At 39.8% G+C, this 18,816-nt stretch overlaps 1 protein-coding gene across 5 annotated transcripts in view; it reads left to right on the forward strand.

The window, feature by feature from the left end:
• The window catches only part of FOXP1 (forkhead box P1), a 568,729-nt gene that overhangs the window by 244,396 nt on the left and 305,517 nt on the right, over positions 1 to 18,816 (forward strand). For 4 of the 5 annotated variants that reach the window (XM_057507395.1, XM_057507378.1, XM_057507370.1 and 1 more), the window contains one exon: positions 10,426 to 10,486. The exons of the other annotated variant lie outside the window; for it this stretch is intronic. The gene's annotated coding sequence lies outside the window, so the exon portion shown is untranslated. The remainder of the gene's footprint in view (positions 1 to 10,425; positions 10,487 to 18,816) is intronic. 5 annotated transcript variants of the gene reach the window in all.

Below are 18,816 nucleotides of genomic sequence, written 5' to 3' on the forward strand. Positions count from 1 at the left end.
CTAATGTCTATTCTGTCTTCTTGCCCAAATAAATATATAAATAAGTTAAAAGCTTTATTAGCCTCCTTGGGTGTGGACGATTTTTTATGAACTGCAGGGTTTCTGGTTTACTGTACCGGGTAGGCTCTGCTCTCATCCAGAAAAATAAGGATTTTGTTTGTACATTGTCCAGCAAGCTCCTGACACCCCACTAGTTACTTAGTAAAGGTTTGTAGAATGAGCCGAATAAAAAAGAATTCCAATGAGCATGCTAACTTTCAAGGATGGTGATTAAAAATGAGCGCAGTAATTTCAAATAGCTTTAAGTGGAGGAAGCAGCCCATAATTCAGAGGAAAAAGAAAAAAGAAAGACAAAGGTTTAATTGGAAGAACTTTAGGATTCTCTTTTCAGCTATCCGTGTCTAGTGTCTGATTAAAATGGAAAACATGAGCTGGTGGCGATGAAGGTTTTGAAAGGGGGCTTCTCTTGGGCCTAAACAGATATGTCCATGTGGGGGCATGTTTATCACAGTGAGGGTTCTTAATGGTTTTCCAAAGGAGTCCCACTCTAAATGTGGAACAGCAACACCATCGCCGAAGTGGGAGAAAAATATTAAGGAACTAGTTGATGTGTAAGAACCACCTTTGTGCAATCTCAATGCATTGTGTGCATTTGCCATGCAGGAAACATAAGTGAAGCCATTTGGTTTTATGGCATTGGTGTGGGCCGGCTAAGGGGGTGGGGATAAAGTTTGAGGCACTGATATAGTATGAGAAGAGCCAGATGGTTACATTACACATCTTTTGTGTTCTTGTTTGCTTCTTAAAGCAGTTGCAGAATTTTGCCCTTGGCGATATTTTCTTCGTGCTTGTGTGTTCTGCTACGAATTTACTTTTGTCAGAGTCCTTTGAAAGAAAAGCCTTGCTCTAAAAAAAAAAATTTATTATTTTTTTTACTTACTTTAGAAACTTGTGAAATCATCAGTGTGTTTGTAAAATATTTTTTAAATGTTAAGTATGTTTAGTAAATAGCGGGAGGATCAGCTTTTGTTTTTTCTTAGCACAGGGATTTCAACCATATTTTACATCCGTTCAGAGAAAAGATTTTTGCAGAATTATGAATGAAATCAGTGGGTGGATGGATGGATGGAGGTAGACAGAGACAGAACATATACATGTTATTCCAGTAGTAACCAGGCTTATCTGATTAGAGATTTTAACTTTTCCTGTTACTTATAGCAGGTTCTCAGGTTGTGGTTTACCAACTGTGTTTTAGCAGCGGAAGCTGACTTAGTGGAATTCCAGTTAGTGAAAGTGCTTTAGGGTAGATGGGTGGGTTTTGCCTGCGTGTTTAGATGGCATTTATTTGAACTGTTTGTCACACACCCCGTTGAAATTTTTATATTTATGTCCTACTAAAAGCAAATTATACTTTGCAATCACCAGTGGCAAGGAATATTTAAAGGTGTTCTAACTGCATATAAGGGATGATATTTTATCACTGAATGCTTTTAATAAGGAATTGCTTTGAAGCTCTTATTTCCCATCCTGATGGTATGCCTCAGAATAATTTAATGTCCTTTTCACAGTCCTAGGGTATCCTTTTCCCTTGCTCAAACAAGAGAAGGGCACAAGTGTAGGCTCCTTGGGCTCCTGCTGTGCACAGATTTCCAGTTTTCGTTGGAACCTGCAGTCCTGATGAGAAAACAGGAACCTTACAGTCCTCACCTTATTGAAATCTCTGTCTGGTTTAGTCCCAAGTCTGAGGCAACTGCTTCCAATAATGAAGCCATTGTACGCATCATATCTGATCAGTTCTTGAAATGTTTTAGTAAGTCTATCTTACAACATTATATGAAGATAATCAGCAGCCTTAGAAGGTCCCCATCTGGACTGGAGAGTTCTTTTACTGAAAGATGTTTTGCCTTTTTGAGATAGCTCTCGCGTTTCATCATCTGTTCCGCCGAGATGAAGTGCATATGAAAAGTCAGTGACTCTGAATCCATCTGTTGTTATTATTTTCCACTGATAATTGGCTTGAACAATGAAATGTCTGTGTCTGCAGCCTTTGAAACTGTACACCCTGTTTATTTTCTGGAGGCCTCACTGCCACTACTCTCCCCTCCTTCCCCCCTTCATTCTCTCAAGCTTACAGCGACTGGTGCTGGTGTGAGGATGACATCTTTGACTGTGTGCATCAGTATGTGTCACTCAGCATCTAAAGCTTGCATACGGATTTTTGTGACAATCTCCATGTCTGTGCTGTTTGCTCCAGGATCCAGTGCTCTTGCAGCAAGGAGCTTAACTGGGCCACAGTGGGTAGATCCCTTACCTGGATCATCATCTTTATTTCACTGTCTCATTAAAATATTAATTTAGAGTACAGTATCTAATTCCATAGGTATCAGATACTACCTATAATTGTATAATATATTCAGTTGCATCCAGGTTTGCACGATACAGAGCATTAATATTGGATTCCTCTAACAGCACTTCCATTAGCTTGCTCAACCAGTATGAGATATAGATGAGCTGGGAAGCATAACTACCCACTACAACTGCCAAAATAGTCATTAGAAGCTCCATTGGGATGGACAAAGGCTTTTTCACAGTGATATGCTGATTAAATTTTGTTCTATGGTTATTTGCATTGAGGTTAGATCACTGTCGTCTGTGGAAGTGGGTTATCTAACACCTTACTAGGAAGGTCATTTCAAGACAAAACAGTGAACAGAAGAGACATCTTTAGTTTCTCTGCGAACCCTATTTTTGAGAACCTGTGTTTTATTGTTTGGGGCTTTGAGAGTCTCTTAATTTTGCTCCTCTTTTCTCCATGTTATGCTATAATATATATTGGAGGCGGGCCTTTTTGTTTGTAAAAATTTTTTTTTAACTTTTGTGGCTGAATGATATAGCCAGAAAACAGTGTTGTGCTAAGAAGATAAAACTTGCTTTTGGACTAGAAAGCTGCCTTACTTCCCTTGGCTAACACAGTCACGGTGTATTCTCTGAGCTGTCAAGATCTGTGGCATACCCTTTTTGATCCAAGGAATAATGTAGACCCATCCTATAGAATAATGTGTGGGCTTTGCCCCCATCATACTATATGGCATTAGAAGGAAGCAGATGAACATAATCCTATTTATGTTTCAATTGAAATAATTGAATACTGCAAAAGTTATTAAAAATAATTAAGTTACTAAGACCAATATGTAGCCAGAGCATAGAGTAAGAGGTTAGAGGTGAGTGTGTGTTAACTCCATAAACTGAGAAAACACAGTAGTTGAATTCCAGGTGCCTGCGTGTTTTTCCTCTTGCTTAATTTCCTCCATTCTAAGGACAAATTATGTTGAGGTATGGCATATTTTCTACTGAAACGGAGAAAAATGTTGACTGTATTTACGTTATTTAACTGAAATTATAAGTGGTTGAGGCCACTCAGTTAAAAGCATCCTTGCTAATATATGGGTAATGTTTTTAAATGAGTGGCCCTAGATTGATGACGTTTGAAAGGCAGGCATTTGGGATGTATATTTGGAAGACAGACAATTATTTTCCTTAAATCATCAGTAAACTAAAGACTGTCAAGTGGTGTTTTTGTTTATTCTCTTTAATTAGATATGTGTGAATATTGTAATGTGTGGGTATATATATACATGTATAGGTATATACATATATGAGTAATGTTTTATATATATAAATTTGTATGCATATATAAAACAGATTTTTTGTATAGGTGCAGACACTCAAGAACTGGTTTATAATGTGACAAGGCAGTGAAACAAGACATGCATCTCTCACCTTAAATTGTGGCTGAAAATTTTAATTGTCTAAAACTCATTGAAGGCTAGAGATCTAAATGCGAGCTACAGGTAAACTCCATGAACAGAGGTGTCTTATGCCAAGTTCTTTCTGGAGTAGCAGGGGATACAATAGCTCTATACCCACTCCCCTTCCACCCACCCCCACTGGGAGGGAGTTCTTAATTACTAATGAATGCAATTCATTTTAATTGATATTATAGCAACATAACATATAACTGTCTCCTGTTTAGTCCTTGTCCCCTGGAACAGGCGGTGTCTCCTGTCAGGGAGAGGACAGGTAGCAGGCACAGCAGGCGTCTGATTGAGCCAGTTATTCATTTGCTGAGTGTTTGTGTTTATGCAAAGGGGCCTCTTCCTGCATATTTAATCTAGAGTAAGGCAGTGGCTTTTGTTGTGTTTAGCCTGCATACCTTCAGTCCTTCCTCGCTCTGCTGCCAGCCTGGGAACCCCGAGAGCCCGCAGGCTTCCAAGCGCCTGTAGTTTTTCCCTCACAAACTCTCAACTTTCTTCCGTTGTGTGAAAATTTTCTCTCTGGCCCCAAAGCTTTCCTTCCTCACCATGAACTGGTAAGTGTGTGCGAAGCCAAGGCTGCTACTTTTGTTTCATTTTACAAATGTTGAGAGGCTACTTTGCTGTTCGGGGTGCCTCCTGACAGCCTTCCTGGTGTCTGGGCTGCTGTCAGTTGCTGGCTGCCTGGAAATAGACAAGTACAGGTGCCTCTTAGGAAATGTGGCTGGATTTTGGACTGGCAGAGAGAGGGTTTTGGGGACTGGTGGGGGGGCAGGGGGGAAGGAAAAAAAAGAAAAAAAACAGAGGAAGAGAACAAGCTTTATTGTTCTTTATCCTAACAAATCCTGTTTTGTAACTATCCTGGAGATAATGCTGCCATTGTTTGCTAAAAGCCTTCAAACAGTGTGCAAAACCCAACTGTAGGAAGGTCGTGAAACTCTGCTGCTCTATCGTATCCACCCGGGCCAGGGTCCTCCCCTAAGGTCTGTGCCGGAATAGGAAGGGTTTTCTTCAGTAGAAATCGAATCGTCTCTTCATTGATATTAATAGCACACTAGAGATGTTGGCCACGATGCTCAGAGAGGCGGTCGGAAGGGAAGGAAATCCGATCCTGCTGGGGGGGAAGATGACAGCCCCCTGGCCCCACGGTGAGGAGACATCCATCCCGGCTCAGTCTGCATAATGGCATTTTGGCTTAACTGTTTGCTCTAGGAATTTTAATCTTGAGCTGTTTGTTTGACTATCTGGGGTTTTGCTGTTTTGTTGTTGTTGTTGTTGTTGTTCCTATACTGTCTTTAGAAAGCACCATATTCAGGATCTAAGCCAGTCTTCTAAAAAAGCAAATAAAAAAACCCCCAAGCCTCAGAGAAATCGATGCACTGTACCCTTGGACCATGCTGGGCTGTGATCATAGAAACCTGCTTTCTTTGAAAGCGTTATAATTTCAAAAATGAATCGCCACAATGAAGAAGGATGAGCCGCTCAAGGAAGATAGGTCCTGTGTAAAAATATTTCAGGGACTGGGAATTGTGTCCAGGGTCTGCAAGAAGGAGTTTTCGTTACCAGTTAACTGTTGCCTCTGTCTGAGTAACTCTTTTCAACAGAAGAGTGTGCTGTTCCCCCGCAGGTTGGAAACTGTGAGAATTTAAATAAAATTTCATCAACCTTATTAAAATATGTAGGGACTTGGGTCTTCCTGGGTACAAATCAGTCTAGAGACTTAGCAGCATTTATTAACAGTGAGGCTGCTGAAGGTTTTTAATAATAAAATTACAAATACCCTATCTAATTGTAAGTATATGACTTTTACACTTGGTTTTTAAGGGGAAAAGTACTTTTTTTTTCTTATGAGGAAAAGTAACTCCGTCAGAGCACCTTCTGTGATTAGCGCTATTGTATTCTTAAATTTTGATTGATAGAGATAATAGTTTTCACTTAAAAATACAGACAGGTACTTTAACTTTCCATGACAATAGCTATTTGCATTTCTTTTATCTTTTTGTTTAACATTTGTGGGGGTTGGGATGGATTTGATTATTAACTCTTATTGCACACTAAAGGTAAATCTAAAACAAAGGCTTTGTTAGAGCTTCAAAGAGAAAACAGCAAATATTGTTTTTAGGTTTCAACATTTAAAGGCTGTTAAAGGATACCTATAAAATATTTTCACATGACCATGACCAGGGTTTTACTTTTCTTTAAGGTAAGAGAGAGTGTTTTGTTTTTTTTTTCTCCCCCCCGAATGAGGTGGGCCAGTGTGGATGGAGTTGCTGGGGGCCGTCAGCCTGAAGTAATTTATCAGGGGCAAGTCCTGGCTGGGGTTGCCTGCGCCTTGTGGCTTATTTTATTTGTAGTGTCTTAGATCTTTCTTACTGGAAGGCACCCCAATGTTAGGCCCTGTGATTTGGTGGAGGGTCCCGGAGGGTGAAGAGAAACCAAGTAAAATGTCTCTTGCTGCAGTAGGAGGGGTCACTGGGGAATGATGGGTCCACCGTGGTAGATTTCTTTGATAAAGAGAAGTGAAAGAAATGCAGTAATTGTAAACCAGCGAGCCTGGGCGAAGTCCAAGGTCGCCCGTGTCCCGGAGGCCTGCACTGTGTAACTGTTCCCTTTTCTTCCCTTTGCAGTTTCCTTCTTCCTTTCTCCCTTTCTTCCCTCCTGGTCCTTTTTCCCTCCGTTTTGCTCTCCTTGCTGCTTTCCTTCCCATGTTCCCTGTTTTTCTTTCTTCTCTCCCGCCTTCCTTCTTTCTGTAAACCTGACTCGGTATTCGAAGTTATCCGAGCCGGGAAGCAGCACTCTGGGGCTGGTTTCCGAGTGGATGTTCTTGTCTTGGGTGCAGAAAATGAAGTGAACCTTGTATTATAATTTTTCGGCTAGTCACATTTGGGTTGATAGGCTTCTGTTTTTCTAAGAAATCTCTGAAAAACAAGACAGAAAAGCCCACATGAGTTAAGATTCACTAAAGAGGCAGCAATTTCTTGGAAATCGGCCCATTTAGACCTTCTGTTTTCTCAAGCGAAGTATATGTCATTTGATTGGAGAATTTGGGGAAAGTATGGGAAGTTTGAACCATGTTCCTGTACATGAAGAGAAGGGACCTTCTGCCCAGGGAAGAACTCCTAGCTGCCACCTTCCTCATAGGCCAGGAGCTGGCTTCCACCGTCCTTGTACCCCCAGTGACACTGACGCACAGCAGAGTCTCAGCCAGCATTTGTTGGCCTGAAGCTTGAGAGGAAATATGTTGGTCCTCTTTCACAGTCACTTTTGTAAAATTGTGTAAAGTGAAAAATAATGCAGAGAGCCCTGATGCAGATCGTTTCCTTCGGCTGGCATGAAGGAAAAGGGGAAACTACTTTAATGGCAAAAAAAACCAGGGGCGATATTGTTTATTTTCAGTCTCTGTGAAATGAAATCACACCTCCATGCTCACCTGTAGCTCAGTTCCCACTAGGCCAGACCAGGTGGCACTGTGCATTATTTATCTCACAGGTTAAATTGGGGACAGCAGAGACCCACAGACAGTGTGACACTGAAACACGGTAGTAACTAACCTAGTAGGTCTCCAGAGTACAATCCTAAGTGGTGTGGGGTTCTAAAGGTTGAGGAACAGGTGAATATGTTGTTGCCTAACCTAGGAAGGGCAGCTGAAGATTGAAGTCTTGGTCAGGGTGTTCACCGTTATTAGTAAATTCAGGTTATTGTTTGCAAATAACACCATTGCAAACAATAGTGAAGAGGCCAAGCACAGAATAATTCTGGTGTTCAGAGGATCTTAATTATAGAGAGAGTGACATAAAGGGAAACAAGTTATTTCTGTTTACGACATCCCTGCCTCACTTTAAAAACCTAAAACCAGTAGGAAACTTAGAGAAAAAGAAAAAAATGCCATTCACATGGTGACAGCATTTTTTAAAAAAGAAGACAAGTGGGCTGGGAGGGAATCTTTTTCTTTTATCTTTTTTTTTTCAAACTTAAAAGCTTTACATAATTTTAATTTTAGCTTTCGCTTGTGCTGCCCAAAAGCATTCAGGTAAACAGTTTATAGTTTTGAAAAGTAAAAGAGATAGCTTAAAAAAAATAGCAACTACAGTTTGGGAAACGGAAGTTTTATGGTTTGGAAAACATGAAAGGCTGATATTTTTTTCCCCCTCGTTGTTGATTTCTGATCCTTTGATGATAGAAATGACACAGACTCGAGCCCCAGTACTACACCCTAATTTTCTTGTCTATTATATTGACACATTTCATTTAATTTAGCATGATGGCAAACAGCTGTTGAACTATTAATCTTTTTCAGCACAGCTAGAAAAATATCTTTTAGATTACTTTGCTAATGTATACTAAAAACTGAATTCAACAGAAATAAATTAATGAGTGGTCAAATGTGCATACACATTAAAATTCATGGAGCTTCAAAATGGAGGAAAACGTGGTTGGCATCCCACTGCCAGTTTTTTATATATAAGTAAAAATTAAATGTAGCCAAGTTTGTATTGCTTTAGTAATTATCAGTTGAAGGGTCAGTTGTCTGATTTTGTTATTATTAATTTACCCCCTGCCCTCCCGCAGTAGGGTAAAAATGTGTGACGGTGAACCAGCTTGTATTTTTGCTCTGTGTTCACTTATATACTCTACTGTGTCTATTGGTTAGTAGAGAAACAGGCCCCTTTACTTCCCTGAAAATTGTTTGTAGGTCCGAATGCAGCTCTAGAGATAACTTTTCTCAAAGTGGGCATTTTCAGCAGTTTTTTTTTTTTCTTTACAAATTAAATTTTAATAAGGTCCAGTTGTTTGCCAGGCCAGTGATCACAGTCTCCTCTGCATTTCAAAGTCTGATCTGTAGATCTGATGACCAAACATGCAAACGTATACACAACTCAATAGATTAACATGAAAATCAGTTTAGAGTGCCTTGGAGAACATCTCAAGTAAAAGGCAGGGACAAAGGGCGGTTCTTGCCTTGAATTAAATAAGGCCTCCTGAGTTCACTTAGTTTCCATTTAAGGTTGGCTGAGTGGTGAACATGGAAATTTCTGGTGGGTAGGATTATGGCTATGCCCTCTGTCTGGTGAGCGCCTCTTGTTTGTGTGGAGCGGCCCTGCTTTGCAGATGCCCATGTTACCCTGAGGATCTGACCATCACTGCCCTCTGTATTATCACCATTTGCCCTGTAACTGAATTCTCACCCCTGGAGAAACCAGTCCTGGGGACACACATCAGCAGTAAAGCACATGATTTTCATTTTCAGTCTGAATTGTTTTGTGTAAAAACAAAAAGGTTTTGAGCAGGTTACAAAATGGTAATTTCAAGTCCCCAAGCTAGGGTTTTCCCCCACCCAAATGGTGAACATTTATGGCGAAAACCTCCAATTTCCTCTTACAGTAAACATGAAAATCATGATTTCACTCAGAGCCTGCATTTTTTTTTTCCAATCTAATGGCAAGAATGTGCATGTACTTGCTTGTGGAAATGTCATAAATTGGCCTCAGATCAATCCCTCAAAGATAGTATGCACCAAAGTACCACTTTCAAATTTGAGCCCCAGCGACATAAGATTTAACTGTTCTCCATGGTGTTTGCCTTTCCACATTCAGGGCTGACAGTAGAGGGATAAGCAGGGATATACTCTGTATAAAATTAAAGCCATTTCATTACATATTGTTCTGAAGAATGAGCAAAAGGATATTAACACTTTAGTAAAATGATATGATTTCACCATCTTAAACAAAATTTGTAGGAACACTTGGTCAATTGGTGTGGAATGAATCCTGTGTCCTGTTGGTAACTTGATCTAAATTAATAAACAAATGTTTTTCTTTTGCTTGTACCGTATGCTACCCAGTTACATGGGCAGAAAGAGGCAGCCTGTAATGTTTCTTAAAGGATCGCACATTTGCGTAAGGGAGTATGCAGATGCCGGGGAAGATGTGGATAAAACGTGTTCCATGCTTTTTTTGTGTTTTAGGAAGCTTGATTTCAGTTGTTTATTTCATCTGACATGAACCATTTTTATTTAATTTAGTAAACCTGGTAGATATATGCTCAATGGAAAACATTCTGTGAACAGCTTTCACCAACTGATTAACCCCCTCCCGCCCCCCTCCCCGCCGAACACCGACTCCTCCCCAAACTGAAGAGTGTGTTGCTTTTATTCATTCTGAAAGGTCCAGAGTGGCAGAAAGCATCTTGCCTACAAGAACTAACTCTTCCTAAGGGGGAAAAAAAAAATAAGCCTGTGCTTTAATGAAATTAGAGATGTGGTGGATGTTAACCAAACGGAGACATGTTCAAGTAGCAGTCTGGTTTCCAAAAACAAAGACCTATGAGTCATGTATTATTCCACATGAAAATAAATTGAGAGATGATAAGATGAGAAACAGTTCATACACAAAATCTGCAATGTTTCACTTTTACTTTTTCCATCCAAGTTGTTGTTGTGGTCTTGAAGAGCTCAAAGACATGTGGTCCAGATAAGAGGAGGTCTTGGGACTCGCTGTTGTTAACCCTGCCATTTGCCATTAAATGTAATCGAGTTCTTCTTGCCTCTGTTCCAGACAAATAGGTTGCTACATTGTCTCGACATTCAGATTTTGATGTTCTCTTTTGTTTTCAGGGTGAGAAGTGACCTTTTGAGGTGACTATAACTGAAGATTGCTTTAGAGAAGCCAAAAAAGGTAAATGCAACTATGATGAGTAGCATTATATCTAGGGCTGGATGGATCACCGTGTCTAGGCATCTGAAGTCAGTTCTTACCTGCACATTTGTCAAATGTATGTGTATTTATTTGTGTTTATGTTTTAACATCTTTTTGGAGGTCTTTAAAGAAAAGATTGCCTTTAAGAAATAGTATACGGGGTCACACTTTACCCCCAATATATCAAACTTTTCCTTTTTTTGTTGAAGGTGAATTTTTTTTTGGCTGTCGAGTTGGTAGGTTTAAAGCCAGAAAGGAATATTCACGTCACAAAAGGGGTGATTCATAAAAATTAACTTGCTGCAAACAAGAGTAATACGTGTCAGAGTTCTGTGCTGAAGTGGTGTCATCCAGTTGATGTTCGTGTGGCGGCTTTATAATCACCTTCTTTCAGAAATTAATAGTCAGGTACCATGGCAACACGCCACATTGATGTAACTGCTGGGCAGCGCAGGGCATATCTCTGTGATGTCAGAGCTTGGCTGCCTTGTTCTCTTGACCTTGCTTGAAAATCAAATGAGTATTTGATTTAAAAAATTAGAAGTTTTCAGAGAGACTAATGGTAGCTTGCTGAATGAAAGCTCAATTCAATTTTCTCAAATTCATTTTTGGGAGGAGGGGCCGAAGAAAAGCAGTGGATCCAGTGGTTATGGATGTTACACATTTTCTTGATTCCAAAGTGTCTGTTCAGTGAGGGCAGTGGCCATCTCACACAAGTTATCTTTCAGGTCATTTTAAGTCTAATGTTTCTCAAGTAGCATCTTCATGTCATTTTTAAATTTTGGCCAATGGTAGTTTGATGCATTTGATTGGGTAGACTTGTGTCTATTTTAAAACAGGTTCCTTGCTGGCCTGGCTGCACAAAGCCTGGGCTGAGACCTTAAGAAATGAAAGTTTATGAATTTGTAAGATACTAATTTCTTAGTCTTCTTACTCTTTAGTTGATTGCTTTTTGTGGAACTTTCGTAACATGCAGATTCTTAAATCAGTTTTTTAAAAAAATTTCTCCCAGGGCTTTTCAGTTCTAGAATGCATTATAAAGGTATGGATTTGTTTTTATAGTTGCATTCTGGCATCTTTGATGGGGGTCAGATAATCCAAGTTGCCTCATTTCAGGGTCTTTATTTAAATTAAACCTTTGTGGGGAGCATCTGGTTGTCCTCTAAAGAGAGTGGTCCCTTTCAGAGGTTCCAGTGTGGAAAGGGTTCATCCTCACGTGTTATCTAGTCCTCGAATGGCTCTTGGCAAAACACTTCTCTTTGCTGAGATTCAGTTTTCCAATCTTAAAAATGAGGGTTTGGTCTGTTTCTGGGACCTGCAGACGTTTTCATGAAAAGGGCCATGTAGTAAGTACTTTCTGTTCTGTGGGCCATTCTGTCTCTGCCACAGCGGCTCAGCTCAGCTTCAGCAGTGGCCCCGGGTTTCTGCGACCCCTGTGAGATCTCGGTCTGAGGTGCTCCCTGTGCAAAGCTGGGCGAGGTGTTATTACTCATCTCGCGCTCTTAGCCAAGGCTTCTCGTGAAGCTACAAGCTGTGGTGACACAAAGCTGAAAAAGTAACTGAGAAGATGAAATATTCAGCTCGAGAGCTCTGTCATCCATATGGCTCCAAATAAGGCCTTTATCTGTCGCTTTTCATTGTTTTCTTTGGCATCACCTGTAAGCAGGAATTATTTTTCTTCTGACTTGATGTCTTTATAATGTCCGCGCTTACACGCATGACCTGAAAATGGACGCGTTTGAATTTGTACGATGTGATTTTTCCCCCCCAATTCTGTGATGTTCAAAGTTAAAAATACCATGAGTCAAGGGCAAGTTTGGAAAAAACCCAAGTTTCCAGGAATTTGTCATTAGTGTTGACTAAGAGAGGTAGTCCATGGGGAGAAAAAAGTGTTTCTTTCATAATTACTGTCAAGGACATGTATTATTTTCTATAATATCCTGCAAATAGGAACTCTATCAAATTTCAGGAACATAGAATTTTCTCCTGCTGATGCCTTTCTTCATGACATAACGAAAGCTGACTCACAAGTTCATATCATTTTTCTTTGTTACTTGACTGCTAGGAAGCTCAAAGAGTTTTTGCTCAATCTCTGTAGTTTTTTTTAGCTTCAACTTTTTGTTGTTGACATGTTTTTAAATAAACATCGTTTTTTCTTCTCCCAGTTAAAGTATTATTTACCTTTTTTTCTGCTATAATATCAATTCCATCTGTGTTTTGACTATTTAAAACATTTTTTTAGAAGTAAAGTATATACTCAATAAGTTCCATGTAATTTTTTTTTACCTTTTAACAAGCTTAAGGATCCTTCAAAAACTAGTCCTTATATGTGTGGATCTCTTATATATAAAGGGGAAAAAAAAGGTTTGTTCAAAATGTAAAAATCTAAAAAAAGGTATGTAAAATGGTTAGTGTTTCTTCCCAGTGAATACACTTTAAACAGAGAGGATGATGCTCTCAACCATGGTGAAGAATCCAGCACCATCTTCCACACTACAAGAAGGATGTGGATTTAGGGTGCCAGGAGCTTCTCGGTAAATGCCATGCCAAAATTTGAAATCTGGGAATCATTAGCAGCGAACAGAGATGCAAATAAATATGCCTCCCTTGACACTATGGGAAAACCTGGCTAAGTGCATAAAAGGGGTCAGCAAATTCAGAAACCCAGATGAAGTCATTTTTCATATTTAGATGAAAAGGTCTGAAGAATCATAATTAACAGTCATCATATTTGTTAGTGCTATGACAGTTTTTTTCCAAGTAGATCCGAGGACTTTACAACATGGATCTGGCTGCCAGCATTCTGTCGTTAGCAAATACTATATTCCCACTTGACAAACCAGGAAAGCGGTCCCATAGGTGATTAGTAACCCAAGGTCATCTAGAATGTCAAGACTAGAGCAAAAAGATCACTTGCTTTGGTCAAAATTAAATCAATGTCATTCTCTCACAGCTGTCTTGGTGTGGTGACTTAATAAAAGTTTATATGTCATCTCACTCCTTCTCCTCACCATTGGGATTTACCCACAAGCATTTTTGCTTAAAATTAAAATCCAGTTTGTGAAATTTCATCTTGTGTTCATTTCTGATTGGCACCGGGAGTTGATAATCGTTAAGCCCATACGGATTACAATTAAATGGCTATTTTTACAGCTAATAGCTATCTTTAGGCATCTTCAGGCTTCATCTTCAAGCTACATACCACACCTACACATGCATTATTGATGATTATGTTCTAGGTGAAGTTATGTAAGAAGCATATGATCTCTGGCCTCGTAGAATGTATGTTGTATAGGGGAAGACAGACATTATAAGTGATGATGGTGAGTGTCAGGAAGGTACCTATTTAGCAGCTACAGCATTATTGAGATAAAATTCGCACACAATACGATTCACCCATTTAAAGTTTACTGTTCAGTGGCTTTTGGTATATTCAGAGAGTTTACAACCATCAACACAATCTATTTTAGAACATCATCTCTCCAGAAACAGTCCGCGTAGCCGTTAGAAGTCATTCCTTCCAACCCAGCCCCTGGGAACAATTAGTCTACTTTCTGTCTGTATAGATTTACCTGTTGCGGATATTTCACATAAATGAAATCATACACTATGTGGTCTTTTGTGACTGACTTCTTTTACTTAGCATAATTTCAAGGTTCACCTGAAGCATTTCCATTTTTCATTGTCTTACAACCTCTGAGTTGTGTAAGTTCTTATTTCTAAATGCAACAAAATGGTGGCCTGAAATAGTCTCACACTGGGTGGAATTAGGGGGAAAATTACTGTTTTCATGCTGCTAATATTCCCATACTACTTCCTTGGCCTCCCAAAGGTTAAACTTCCAAATTTAAGTGTTTTCATTTTTGGTTAGCTGTTTTTAAACATTGTTAACCATAATGCTTAATTAAGTTACTCTGTAAACAAGAGCTGTCTCTCTTGAATGTTAGTTCCAAAGAAAAAAATTTTTAAATATTGATTTCCAGAGAAGTATGTTGAATAGAGTTGTTTTCAAGCAGAAGTCCTTTGAAATGTACATGAAGGCATATTTAGTAGTAAAGATAATATTTACAGTGATTATCAAGTAGCCATATTTTGCACAGCAAACAACCCAAAACACAAAGCTAGATAACACACGGTTTTGTTCATCTTTTCTAAATGATGTTTCTGCTCTTCCATCTGCCAAGGGCACAAATATACCAATTGCTCACCTTGAGCATCTTAGGAAGAAGTTCTCAGCTTAGGTAACACTTTAACAGCTTAACAGAGATGTAGGAAGGATTGCATTTCTTTGGCAATTCAGAGACCTCAAGAAAAAGATTTGAATTTTCCCTTGAATTTTGTATGTCATGTATGGAGTATGTAATTACAGGTAATTAGATGTTTTGTTCATTATCTGACAGTGCAATGAGTAATTTAAAATTATCTTTTAATGTAAAAAAAGTCTTGTATCACTGGATGGACGGTGTGGCTTCAGTGCTTGTTGGATTGGCATATTTTAATCCCCTGGGCCTCTTTTTTTCTGGACGTCTGCTTCCATCTCAGAGCGTCTTTGAGCAGACCCTGGATGTCAGAGCAAGTATCCTAAAATCCATTCGTTACAGATTACATTCTTTGAAGTTTGATTAGAACAGCAATTTTCAAAGTAGTCATTGGGACCCATTTGTGGGTTAGGAAATCAATCTAGTGGGTTGTGCTTAATAATTTTAAAAAAAGTGGAAATAGCATGCAATAAAGTAGAATAAGTTACAGGCGACTACACTGTCCAGTCTGGACGCCAGTAGCCATGTGTGCTGTTCTGCAGATACCTGTGGTCAGCCCAAACTTGTATGTGTTGGGAGTGTAAAATCCACAAGTATTTTGAGGACTTTGTATGGAATGAAATGCATGAAATATTTGAATAATTATTTATGAATTGCACACTGAAACCATATTTTGGATCTGTTAAGTAAATTATTAAAGTTATAACTATTATAAAGTCATACATCATAAGTATTTGTATTTGTTATGTATTTAAAATATATACTCTTATATAATTATTATAAAGTTAATTTCAACTGTTTCTTTTTACTTTTGCCAATGTGGTTACAGTTACGTATGTGGCAGGCATTGCATTTTTAATGGACAGCTTTTCCCGAGATGCTGGGGAATATAGCAGTGAGGGGCTCTGCAAACCAAGCACTCTGATTATGGCTCTAGGGGGTGGGGACAGGCCAGGGAACTATAAAATATAACTACATGTGGTAGGTGCTGTGGAGAAAATGCAGGAGGCTAAGGTAGGTCAGATTGCCAGGGGAAAGGGGTTGTGACTGTGAAGGAGTTCGGAAGAGGGCAAGTTGGCCAGTATGGCTGCAGCGAAGTCATCAGTGGGGAGAGTGGCGAGAGACAAGGTCAAGAAGTAATGGCCAGACTGTGTAGAGTATTAAGGCTCATTGGACTCTTAGAGGCGTAATGAAATAGGGAACCATTGATGAGCTTTGAGGTGGGGCAAAATCTGACTCATGCTTTAAATAGGTCGCTCAGAGAGCTGTTTTGAAAACATTCCTGGTGGAATGGATACTGAGCTTACAAAAACTGCATCAGGAATGATGCCAGGATTTTTGTCTTGAATGGTGGGGTAGTGTCCATGAATGCATTGCTATGGCTAGAAAGAAAGGAGTCAAATAGCAGAGTGAGGTTTTCTGGACCCAACAATTACTGGAAGGATGGAGCTGCCAGTACCTGAAATAGGGAAGCCTGTGGAGCAGCAGGTTTGAGGGTATGAAAGGAAAAGAAATACATTTATTTTACTTGTTAAAAATGGTAAGGAAGACTTTATTCAGGACCACCAGCATAGCTATGGAGAATGCTGCAGTGAGATTTCTGTACAGCAGAGAGAGAGATTGAGCTCAATTGTGGATATAGCATGGGCAAGTGAGAATTTATAGCCAAGCAGCAGGCCAGGGGTCAGAGGACAGAAAAAAATTACTTAAGAGGAGACAACATGGGTGAGGGGAGGGTCCTGGCTAAACAGATCTAACAGGATTCTTGCTGAAGACAAGGCAGGGGGATCTCATGTGGGGGCTGGTGGAGGACGGTGGGGGACAAGAAACTCCTTTAGATATCAGTTGTGATCAGATATTGGGGGTGGAGGATTTGCTCCCACTGGCTTAGCAGGGTTCTGACTAAAACTGGATTTTACAAGGAAGGGCACAGTTGGGTCAGGAGCCTGGCTAAGGTTCAGTCGAGCCAGGAATCTTTGTCAAGGGTGGATGAGGGAAGCAGAGGAGACCAGGAGCAGGGCTGTAGGCAGGTGAGGTTTGAGCTTTGTCCTGTCCAGCCAGATTGAGATGTCAGACGGGCCTTTGGATATGTGGGTCTAGAAATGTCCCAGCTAGGGACGTAAGTGGAGAATTTGTAAGCAGAGAAGTGATAGGTAAAGGCATGAAATGGGGGGAGCTCACCAGTGGAGCAGTGGTGTAGGTCAAGCAGAGAAGGGCTCCTGGATGTGGATTCTGGTGGATACCAGCATGGAGGCGTCAAGGACAGGAGGAAATCTCAGGGAGGGTGGTGAACCAGAAGCCCATTGAGGGCATCGTTTAAAGGAGGAGAGCATTGTCAGCTGTACTGCATCAAATGCTGCTAGATGTCAAAAGTGATGATACAAAGGAACTGACTGTGGATTTGTCAACATGTGAGTTATCAGTAACCTTAGCAAGAGTCAAAAATCTTTGAAGCTAACTCTCCTAATACATACCGGCTTCATACAGCTATCAGTCTGCTCCTGGAAATGAGCCATTTTGAATTATTTTCCAGAAGCAGTGCCTATTTAGCACCCTTTTGTTCAGGTCATCATGTGTGTCCCTATCTCTGCATGGACAGGGGCCCATGCCTGTGACATCTGGTCATACTACAGCCTGTGGAAAGTGATCAGAGAAAAACTCACAGCTGCATAAAGTAATGTGTGCATTCTGTCCCTCTCACTGCATTCTCTAATCCAATAGTTTAGTTACTATGTTTTAAATAAAAGGCAGGGGAAATGGGGGGATGCATTTACATCTCTAACTTACGATATGTAGTTCTTAATCATCTAGGTGTATGGCAGCTTGGTGTGGTTAACGTACATAGTCTCTAGATTAGTAAAGTACTAGATTGCCTTGAGCCGCATGTCAGTCTATCACCTTAACACTAATATAGGTAGTCTTTGATGTGTTCACGTGCCTTTCAAATTAACTAAGAGCATCAAAGATTCTGGCTTAATTACAGGTTGTGAAACGCAATGGGACATTTTTGAGATTTCTAGGCTGCTCCTAAATTTTCAAGCATCTAGGAAATCATAGGTAAAAATAATGAAAAACATTCATTGTCTCTACTTGGATACTAAATAAATACCGTGAAAAGGTGGTAGTGGTGAGGTAAAATATTCCCTTTTTGTGGAAGACAGTAAATGTACTTCTTAATTTTTTTGTTATAAAATGGCATTAAAAGAATTTAGGCAAGTATGAAAATATAGGAAGAAAAATTTTACTGATGGCCTAACCCAAACGGTTTAACCTTGTATCTGCATCTCGCCAGTGTTTTGTATAAAAGGTTTCTCTTTAAATACTTGTACTGTATCTCTTTTCTTTCCTGCTTTTGCCCTTAAAATGTCATCAGTATGTTCCCAGGTTATCCTGTAGTATCTCTAAATCTCGTATTTAGAATAGCATGGTGACGTCTGCGGTTGTGTGCCTGGTCCTGCAGTGGCGGGGCTTGCGAGGCCTTCCAGTGACTCATGAGTGCCAGCACGTCTGTGTTGGACAACTCAAGGCCACTCAGTCTCTTGAATTAGCTTTTTAAACAATGTTGGGATTTTAGGTTCTCACCCGCTTTTCCCTTCAACTTATAAGCAATATTAAAACGAATCTGAGGCCCGTGAAATCATTCCCGGGCATCGGCTGCATTGCTTCCCATGATAAGGTGAGGTATGATGTACATGAACTTTGATTTCAAAATGTCTGGACTTAAAGGTGTTAAGGCATTTTTCCTTCCTCATCTGAATTGGCTCTTGATATTTTCCTACTTCCCCAGCTGGATTTTCAGAAACGTGAGCTGGGAACTTTGTATCCTTTCCAGGGACAGCCATTCATTCCCCCATTGTTTTATTATCCAGACCTCACTCCTTCTCTTTCCCCAGAGCAAGCCATACATTCAATTGTGTGCATTTGTAGCTCTAGAATATTCTTTGGTTTGGTTTTAGTCAGTTTACCCTGAGAAATCAAAATGTGCTTAGAGCTTTTAGAGTATAAAATTTAAGTGCTCTTATTAGCACCGTCATCAGTTGTTTCAGCAAC

This window comes from Manis pentadactyla, chromosome 1 (assembly GCF_030020395.1).
Source record: "Manis pentadactyla isolate mManPen7 chromosome 1, mManPen7.hap1, whole genome shotgun sequence".
NCBI classification, from domain to species: domain Eukaryota; kingdom Metazoa; phylum Chordata; class Mammalia; order Pholidota; family Manidae; genus Manis; species Manis pentadactyla.